The 10,821-nt window shown below is 46.9% G+C and overlaps 1 pseudogene; it reads right to left on the bottom strand.

Moving 5' to 3' along the window:
• Positions 1–4,027: 4,027 nt before the first annotated feature.
• LOC119338900 lies at positions 4,028–10,090 on the bottom strand (annotated as a pseudogene).
• Positions 10,091–10,821: the final 731 nt, after the last annotated feature.

Genomic DNA, 10,821 nt, shown 5'->3' with positions numbered 1-10,821 from the left:
GCTTAGCAAGACGACGTTGCGGAGCTCCGTGGTGAACGCGCGGCATCTTGTTGTGCCCACTGGGCCCCTTGAGGAGGTGGAACCTGGTCCTGGTGCACGCGCACCGCCACCTCCTGTGATGGCACGCGGGCTTGGCGTGGGGGCACAGGAAGCACGCGCGCCTCCCCTTGAGGCCACTGCACTACTTGGCAGCTTACCTCCTCCCGAGCAGGCACCGGACGCGACAGGTTGCGCTGTGGTGCCACACGCCTTGGCTCGATGATGATGCCCTGGGCCGCAGGTGATGGAGGAGCCCCGTGAGCCACGTCACCCGCGGCAGGCGGCTGCCGAGGTAGTGAGCGGGCCGGTGCAGCGGAGCCCCCGACGGTGCTAACGAGCTCAGTAATCCGCTCGAGCTACTCCTCATAGAAGTCGTCGACCAGGCAGTAGCAAAGAAGCTACCGCGCCATGAGTAGAGCGGCCTGCACATTCGCCAGACCGTGACACGAATGGGAGGACGAAGCCGCTGGATCATTAAAGGAGTGGCGGTGCACCCGTCGTGGCGCACCGATGGGTGCAGCGAAGAAGCTTGCTGCTTGTGGCCGGAAGGACCCGTGGCGATGTTGGCCACCGGAGACGGAGCATGACGAGTACAACCATCGCCCCGCCGGAGTCGTCTGATTAACGCGAGCGGCTACTGCGGCCCGGCGCTCGGCGCGAGCTCGGCGTGCGTCGGCCATGGAGTTGTCGGTGTGATGGTGGATCGATCGACGGATGAGAAGATCCGACGCACCCCTAGCTGGCGCGCCAAATGTCTGATTAGGGGATCTGCAAACCCTTGAAAGGTTCGAACTCTGGGATGCATGTGGAGATATCAACCTACCAAGCCTGCCTACTCGCGATTCCCCTAAGCCTAGCACGACGAGCTCGAGGGGACAAAGAGCCACATCAGTTTATCTGGTTCGGGCCACCTTGCGGTGTAATACCCTACTCCAGAGTTTTGGTGGATTGCCTCGAAGGGTTGAGGATGAACTAGTACAGTGGATTAACTGGCCTCAGGAGGTGAGGTGTTCTTGAGCTCAAGAGAGCTGGTTAGGTGGTCGGGTGAGAATGGATCCAATCTGTCCGTCCCCCTCTATTGTGGTGGCTAAGTCCTATTTATAGTGGCCTTGGTCCTCTTCCCAAATGTTGGCGAGAAGGGATCCCACAACGGCTGGATTTGATAGGGGACAAGTAGTACAACTTATCCTGACAAAAGTAGTCTTCTCCTGCGGAAAGCCCCTGGTCGTGATGCTGCAGTGGGCTCGGTGATGACCTCCGTCCTGCCATCCTGGTGGTCTTGGTGTTGTTGCACCAGAATGGAAACCTTTGGTTGATTCCTCGGGACTCCGCGCATGCGGCTTGCCTTCCTTGCACCGAAGAGGAAACTGGCGCTCTACGCCCGCTGGCGTCCGCCTAGCCTTGGTCGCCATGGCTCACGTCAGCTGAGCCTCGTGAGGTGCACCTCGCATAGAACTCTCCAGCCCTAAGGAGCCAGCCTGAAGAGGACGATCCCCTCGGGGGTCTTGGCGTCATCCGTCTCGCAAGGCTTGGCCCCTTGTGAGGGTCTTGAGCTGCTAATGTTGACGCTGGGCCGTACTAGGCCGTCGATGGAGCCACGTGGTGGGCCGCATGTAGGCAAGTCTATATACCCCATATCCAGAATGCCGACAGCTTCGTTGCAGCCCGGGGCGGTAACGCGATCTCCCGCATCGGGAAGAAGGTGGAGGATTCCATGAAGAGGTGTGTTCTAATGGACGCCAAGTGCTCGCATGACTTGCTCGAGCTGCCAACAGAGTTCCCCTCTTCCGAGAAGGGGTGGCTTTCTGAGAAGATCACCGACCCTTCCCTGAAGTCGTTGATGAAGAAGATGGAGGAGGACCTGAAGAGCGAGAAACTGATGGGGCCCATGATCGTCAAGGAGTTCTTGATGCAGCGCCTAGCGCCGCTCCAAGATCGCTCCCGCCCCTTGTGGAAGCTTGGGGGCACCGATGACAAGATTCGCCTGCGCCAGGACGCCCTTCCCGAGGAGGAGCTGAGCAAGGTGTCTCTTTATTTGATTGGGAAAGATCCAAGCGGTCCTCCGAAGGATTGGCTCCACTATACCGCCGAGTCAATGGGGAGGAGGTTGTTGCTGCCATGCCGGTCTTCGACGAGTACGTGCCCGTGCAGACAGGGCCTCCCCCGCCGCCTACCTCCTTGGTGGACCTGTCCTCCGGCAACCAATCCTCTGAGGTTACCAAGGATGAGGGCGAGGGGGAATCCTATGCCCCGAGGGAGAGGGAGCTCCTTCGCAACTTCCCTGATGACGATGATGATGAAGCGCCTCCGGTGGTGGAGGTGGCTTGCCCCTCCGGGGTCACCACGAGATCCGGGGTGACCTCCTTGAAGCAGCCCAAGCGGTCGGCCGCGAAGAAGGGCAGGACTGCACTGATCCCCTTGGGCAGCGCTCCGCCTTCGCCAGCAGCGTCCCGTGTGGTGTCGACCGCATGCTCTCTTGCTCCCAAGATTGCTGCTCCGACTGCTGCGGCGAAGCCCCCGCTGGTGGGCCTAAAGGGGAACTACGTCTTCTCTAACCAGTGAGTGCCTTCCTTTGATCTCGTTATTGATTCCTGATGCGATGCTTAGCGTCTTCGTCCGTCATTAGGCAGCAGTTGTCGAAGAAGAAGAAGGAGGGCACGGGAGTTGCGGTGGTCGAGCGTGTTGGGTGGCTGTCGCAGCCTTGGCAAAGGAGAGCATCATGGCCCTTGTAGATCCAGTCGCGATGTCATCTCCCCAGGGCACGGAAGCCCGTCCTCAGGAGGTGCCGGCGCCTCCAGCAGGGCTGAGCCCGCCGGCACCCTTCTTTGCTGCGGCTACTGAGGTCGCCCAGCCTCCGGAGCCCCCAGTCCTTCCTGTTACTGTGGTTTCTCCTGTCCTGGCGCTGAGGATGTCTTCTCTCCTGCCCGGCGTGCATCTGGGCGATCGCGCCCCTGCCACCTCCGGAGCACTGGAGGAGGCACAAACGACGTTGGACCTTCTCCAAGGTGAACTTCGGGGCCCGGACCGGCGTGCAGCGTTGGGGCGCTTGGAGCTAATCTCTGGTTGGCTCCAGGCCGACGCGTCGGTCCGATCGGCCTAGGGCTCTGTGGAGGAGGCCCAGATGGTGTCTGGGGTGGCTGCCATCGAGCGCAACCTGGCGCGAAAGGAGGCCATGGAAGCTGAGGACACTACAAGAAATATGTCAACTTGTGACCTTGACTATTGGTCACTGAAAGGTCATTGTTTTTCATTTGTGACGTTTTTGTGACCAAAAACAGAAGGTCAAAAGCTGGCGGTCGTAAATTGAAATTAACGACCTTCTCTATGAGAAGGTCGTAGACGTTTACGACCAAAATAGAAGGTCGTGGAACCCATGACCTTTTGTTTTGGTCACTGGCTGTCTGCCCAGGCCACGTCGGATCCGATGTGGCAATCTGACGTGGCAAAATTGCGACCAATTGAAAAGGTCATTGATAAGATTCAGCCCGGTCCGATTCGCTGTTCTACATGGGCCTAGCCCAATAATTTAGCCTTTTATATTTTTTTCCTATCAATTTTTGGTCAACTTCACAGGCCAAGCCCAACATTTTAGCATTTTTTTCTAGGCCATGGCCTTTTATTATCTGTTTCTTTTTTGGGCCTCGGCCTTTTTTACGCATTTCTATTTAATTTTCAGCCTTAATTGCTGCCAGTATGTTTCGGGCCTCTTTTCAAAGCCCAAATAGATTAGGTCCAGTAGACATTTCAGTACTTCTTCCATTTGGACCGTGCCTCTTCTTTTGTAGAATAGACATACACAATCAGCACAAATTCAATACAACATATACTTTTCAGCCACTTTCAGCCCAAGAATGCATTTCAAGTAAACAACGGATAATATATTGAGTATATTTACATAGCTACCAGCATTCGAGTAACATGTGCAATAGTACATCAAAATTCTCAACAAATTTAGCATTACAAGTCAATAACACATAAAGCAAGTCGCTCACTGGGGCTTCAAGCTTTCTCCGAATTTCTTTGGGTAGAATACCTGTAAATGAGAGGAACATCCACATGTTTAAGTCTCAACATAGGCAATATTTGTTAGCAATAAAATAGAAAAGTTAATTCAAGAACCATGCAAGAGCCTAGGTTTTACTATCATTTTGACACCTTAGAGTAACATCCAAGAATACCACAAGTTGATGCATTATTCTAGCATAACCAAATTAGAAACATCCCTTGCTGTTCTATTTTAACCTTACTACTACCTCTGTTCCTAAAATTATGAGATCTTGGTTCATTTTAGTAATTTAGAAAGAGGGGTGATGGGGCACAAAACCTTGAGCCCTTGTTGTGGGGTTGTGGCTGAGGAAGGTTACCTTTTGGGGCCCCAACGGCAGCTCCGCCAGATGCAACAGCAACACCTCAAACAACCACAGCAGTAGCAACACCAATAGTGACCTGCGTGGCATTTCAGATCATCATTACAGAAGAAAAAATTAAGAAACAAGCAACCAATATAGCTTCAGCATTACATGTACATGTACAGAATTTAGCTTTTTCTACCTAAGTAGAAATAGCAAAATGGAACATAGGAAGGTTGATTATATTTGACAGAGCTAAATGAACAAAAAGAGAACATGGCGCCGCGACTTGTTGAGGACAAAAATAATAATGTTTGATTCAAAAATTAGTAAAATGGGGATTACAGCATGCACACAGAAAGCTAATTGGCAAACAAAACTTATTGGTCAGTTCTCAACACAGGGCAAACTAGCAAAAGATAATGTTTGTTACAATAATTAACAGGGCAGTAGCTCAACCTAAAGAAAGGCAGCAGAACTTATATGAAAGAAACCGAGTTGTAAGTGTATAAAGAGCGATCAATGATTCATTTCGGAGACATTGTAGTTTCTTCTAACATATTGTACTATCAAGTAAACTCTCACAAGAAAGATGCCCAGTAAGAAAGCTGAATGGGTGACAAACTAAATAGTGAAACAAGTTGATAGTTGTACACTATAGTGTTTACACACAGTCAAACTGAATGAATTTCAGATTATGTTGCATGCATTTGCATAGTGAGTAGGTGTTATTTTTGAACACTAGCAATGTGGTTGAACATAACAATACTAGGAATGAGACACACCAAACAGTGCAGATCAGTGATGCAATATAGCACTGTAGGGGAAGGGGACGGGGAAGCAACCAACAATAGCAGTAAGGCCAGGGAGGCAACCACTTCAGGAGCTTCCTCTTATAATCGCTCTTGTGCTCCAGTGAGGCGGTCACCGACACCGGCCTCTGCGCGATGCCGCTCGAGGGGAGCGCTCCAAAGGGGAGCGGACCTTTCGCTGCAAGACTCATGGATGGTGCCATGTTTTCTCACTGGATGAAATGAATGGAGATGTCATCAGCAAATCAGAGATAGAACATAACTGTTGTCGTCAGTATCAATTAGAGACAGAAAAAATTAATTTTTATAAAAGAAAATTTTGCACAAAGCCAAGTACTTTTCCTAAGTGTTTAATATGATGTATCATCAATTCAGTTGGACCGAATCGACCAATGGTACGAGCAGAAGTCCTATCTGAATCGCAAATCAGAAGAACACACCCCCTAGCCTGAAGCCTGAACAATTCATTTATTTTTAGACAGTGGCTACCACCAAGCATTGGAAGGTAAAATGTTTGCAGCAAAAAGGCTTGCTCCACCAGAGATTTCTGCTCGTACCATTGTAAAATGTTTGCAGCAAAAAGTTTTGATTTCTAAGCACGAGCTTACGCGACCACATTTAGTACATAATGTGTGTGTTTTTGGCCTCGAGCATCTACCAAGTAAAATTACTACCCACAAGCAGCCTTCAAGTTCAGTCTTAGACAAGCCAAAGATTACAATATAAGTGCCAGACCCAATTGTAGCGAGCCATACCATGTAATATGCCTTCTTGATCTCACCCTGGCCGGCGTCCTTCTTCACAACGAGCACGTCGTAGTAGTCCCTCACCACCATGGGCCTGGTCCCTGCACGCAGCCACAGACCTCAGGGCAAGCTCACTAAACCGGGAACAAATGAGAACCACAAGGATTAAGGTACACATGGCATTTTCCCAGTCTGCAGTCACTAAATAAATGAAAGGAGTATGACGGAAATACAGTAAAATAGTCCAGTTCACTTGTCGATTAAGAGACTAATGAAACCGGTCACTCTAAGCATACAAGAGCTCCAAACCTCAAGCTAAACAGAGTAATACTAGTGCATACAAAACCTCAAGCTAAACAAAATATGCAGTACCTAGGAAGTAATCATCATATTTCCACAAAACCAACATGTAATGCAGACATATATACTCATACAAGAAGATCACTGCCTGCAGTTTTATTTAGATGACATATACTGCAAAAATCTTAAGAGAAAATAACTGCACCAAGAAATTTACTTCATTATTAAGCAAGCAAGTAGACATGGCATCAAATCAAACACAAGCATAAAAGATCTGTCAATCTGCATCATCAGTAGAGCTACATAGTAGCAGGGCATTTCAGCATTATTTAACCCTTCAAATATTTTGTCAGAGTACATGCCACGAGTATACACTCTACAGTAAACACAACTATAGTTTTCAGCAAATGAAACACGAATCTGGGGTACCAACCATTCAAAAGGACAACAAAACCGCATCTAAATAGCAGGGTTCCAGAAATCACAATACAAACTTGTGCATCTCACAGCTGAATCACACATATTTAATCTAAATAAAATTGGACTAACTACCCAATAATCAACCTCTTTAGCTCCAGTATTTTCAACCTGACCAATTTATCTCCAATATTTTCAACCTGATCATGACAAAAGTTCAGTCAGGACTAAATATGTTACAAAATTACAGGGAAACAAAATTGTAGAGCTGTAGAAGAGTTTTTGCAACCTCCGTATTAAGTACACAAAAATAAGAGTTGCTGCAAATACTTGTGAATCACTACAAACAGGCCTTAAATTTCCTTGTTGCTGCCTCGAAATAGGGAGTCTGAACTCTAAAACAAGTCCCAGATTTCAATATATGATGATCCTATACCAGAATATCAAGCAAATTGACGGTGATGTTTATGCACAACAAGTCGACAGCGGGAGACATACTGAATAATAGAAGGAGGATTCTAACGGTTGGTACTGGAACTCTCTCGGACGAGTACTAACTAGAAAGAGCACCATGGGGACGGGAATGGTTGGAGGGAAATCTCACCAGGATGAGGTCGAAGATGAAGGGGTCGAGGCCGAGCAGGACGGGGAGGTGCCGAAGAGGAACACAAACATGGAGAGCAAGAACGTCATGAACTCCAGCCCTCTTCGACCAACCTCTGCACAAGCACAACCACACGCATGACTCATGACTCAGTAGTCAGCGTGTACACCAAACTACTGACTGTTGATTTCAGACATGTGTGCGTGCGTACCGTGAAGACGGTGATCTGTGAAGCTGATCGAGACATCGACGCAGGGCACGATGATGGCGCCAAGCAGCGATGCCACCGCCAAGGACGACAAGGGAGAGGACCAGGACCCCCGCTCGCAGTCGGTGGTGGCGACCATGTCCACGACGGCCCCCTCTTGGGCCGCGGGATGAGCACGCCGTCCCGGACGGCGACCACCAGGTCCTTCCAGTGCTTGTTCCTGAGCGGCGCGCTGGACGAGGAAGGGGCAGAGGCGTCGGCGAGGATCCAGCAGAGATGGCGGTGGAGGTGCGGCGCCGAGGGCGGGACGAGTGTGGCGGCCATGCGGCGGAGGGCGCCGACTGAGGCCTCCGGGACGGGCGGAGGAAGAGCGGCGGACATCCTCCGGGAGGCAAGGAGGAGCGGGTGGTGGTGCGGGCGCGGGCCACGGTGTCGGATCTGAATCGGCGGGGTGGCGGCGGCGATGTGGGAGAGGGAGCGCGTGAGGTGGATCTGGAGCGCTAGGATTCGTGGGGTGGGAGGGTGAGGGAGTTTTTTTTTCTTTTTCTTTTTTTGAGACAAATAGGGGGAGGGGGTGAGGGAGAAAGGGCTATCTTCTGATCCGAGAGCATCCGACGGTGTTTGAGCATGATCCGCGTGACATGTCCATGGACCAATCAGAACCCAGTACATGTTATGACCTTCTAAATTGGTCATATTTGACTAAAAATAAGGTGTTAAACCATATTTTATCAAAAAAAGGTGTTGAATCATATAAATAATTTTATGATATGAGAAATTCAAAAAGAAACATTCTCATTGTGTCACCAAATGTGACATAGTTTTTAGGAAAACTAACAAACTTGTAATTGGAATAAGGAAGTTTTTATTTTGTTTGCACGGGAAATTCATTTTTCATTTTTCGAGTGCTCGAAAAGAGGCTTTTTTGTGAAGGACCTACCTAATATTTGTTGCAAAATTGTACTAAATCAATTTTCTAAAATACTACGACATATTTGATGAACAATTGACCAAATGGTTGGGTGTAAAAAGTTTTGATCCACCTCTCGTGAAAAAGACAAATTCCCGCCGATTCAGTAGGAAGCGGGTCAAATTTGAACTGTACCTACCTCGTAGTTTGCTCTTTATTTTTTTTAAATCATTTCTAGGTACCTAAGTATCTGTTTAATCAGAGAAACACCAAAAAAATTGCAAGATTCAACCAGTAGCTAGGAACGGTCATTCCCGCCATTTTGACCGCATTTTGAAATGGGCATAAAAAATTCAAAAAAAAATCAAAAAATTGGGAAACCTTCGCATTGTGTCATTATATGTGGCCAAGTTCCCAGGAAAAATAACAAACTGGTAATATGGCAATTATTTTAAAAAATTGTTCTCAGAAACGAGCTATCACGTGTGAAGATCAATGGCTTTCAAGCCAAATGATTAATCTTATGGCCACATTCATGGCATAGTTTGTTCAAATGATCTCATATTGTGTACAAGGGTGCATATTGGAATGGCAAACAATGTTGCCCAAGGAAGTTTTCATTTTCTTTAGACGAAAAAACCATTTTCCATTTTTCAAGTGCCCAAAAGGAGGTTTTTTTGTGAAGGACCTACCAAATAATTGTTGCAAAATTGGACCAAATCATTTTTCTAAAATACTAGGACATATTTAATGCAGAATTAACCAAATGGTTGGGTGTAAAAAGTTTTGATCCACCTCTCATGAAAAAGACAAATTTCCGCCGATTCTGTTGGAAGCGGGTCAAATTTGAACTGTAGCTGCCTTGTAGTTTGCCCTTTATTTTTTCCAAAAATCATTTTTAGGTACATAAGTATCTATTTAATCAGAGAAACACCAAAAAAATTCCAAGATTCAACCACTAGCTAGGAACGGTCATTCCTGCCATTTTGACCGCATTTTGAAACTGGCATAAATAATTCAAAAAAATCAAAAAATTGGGAAACCTTCGCATTGTGTCATTATATGTGGCCAACTTCCCAGGAAAAATAACAAACTTGTAATAAGGCAATTATTTTTAAAAAGTGTTCTCAGAAACGAGCTATCACGTGTGGAGATCAATGGCTTTCAAGCGAAATGATCAATCTTATGGCCACATTCATGGCATAGTTTGTTCAAATGATCTCATATTGTGCACAAGGGTGCATATTGGAATGGCAAACAATGTTGCCTAAGGAAGTTTTCATTTTCTTTGGACGAAAAAACAATTTTCCATTTTTCGAGTGCCCAAAAGGAGTTTTTTTGTGAAGGACCTCCCAAATAATTGTTGCAAAATTGGATCAAATCATTTTTCTAAAATACTAGGACATATTTAATGCACAATTGACCAAATGGATGGGTGTAAAAAGTTTTAATCCACCTCTCGTGAAAAAGACAAATTTCTGCCGATTCAGCTGGAAGCGTGTCAAATTTGAACTGCAGTTGCCTCATAGTTTGCTATTTATTTTTTACAAAAATCATTTATAGTTACATAAGTACCTATTTAATCATAAATATATGGTTTGGTGGCGATACATCGAGGTTTGGGTGGTGGCCCAGGCCCCCAACTCTAGAGCGTGTAAACTCGCATGCCCGCCGTGTGGTCACCGCGTGACCGTGGCGTTGCCATGTGTTTTGGGCAGTCTAGGCATGTCTAGTGGGTTGGGCACTCCCCAGGTAGGTGCAAGGAAGAAAATTACAACATAAGATTCTCATGAGGAGACCGATCGATGCTCAAACATGAATTAGCAGCCAAGTGTTTGATTAGCGATACGGGAAATGTACATGGCTAATGGGCGTGAGTTTTGGCTGAGGATGATCAGTTACTAAGAAGACCGTCTTCACAAATTTTCAGCTCAAAAGGAGGAGCCTAGGTGGTACTTGCTTTGCAAAGTACCACACTGGACATAAATATGAATGTTGAAGCTGTGCTCAAAATAATGAATGGATTGAGGTGGCATTTGGTGGAGGATGGTTATTTGGGCATAGGAAAGCACCATAGAAAATGGATAATATTTGGACATACCAAAGTGGTACTTCCTTCACAAAGTGTTGTCTGAACAGAATAGGAAAATGAATATTGTTGAGTTATTTTTGAACTAGGCAAGGAAAGTTTTTCACATATTTGATGAAGATATGATCCAAACAATTTATGAGAATTTTTTGGGAATTTTTGGAATAACAGAAATATAGGTTGCTTCACAACCTAGGGAAAAAATGACACATGGACATGACACATAGGCAAAACTGATGAGATGGAGCCTAGTCATCACAACCCACCACAATCTACAAGGTTATGACCATCTATATTGGTCGTTAACAACTAGAAATAAGGCAGGGGACCAGCACTGTTTTCTTTAT

Source organism: Triticum dicoccoides, chromosome 7B (genome assembly GCF_002162155.2).
Source record: "Triticum dicoccoides isolate Atlit2015 ecotype Zavitan chromosome 7B, WEW_v2.0, whole genome shotgun sequence".
In the NCBI taxonomy this organism is placed as follows: domain Eukaryota; kingdom Viridiplantae; phylum Streptophyta; class Magnoliopsida; order Poales; family Poaceae; genus Triticum; species Triticum dicoccoides.
This window is presented reverse-complemented; position numbering and strand designations above follow the sequence as displayed.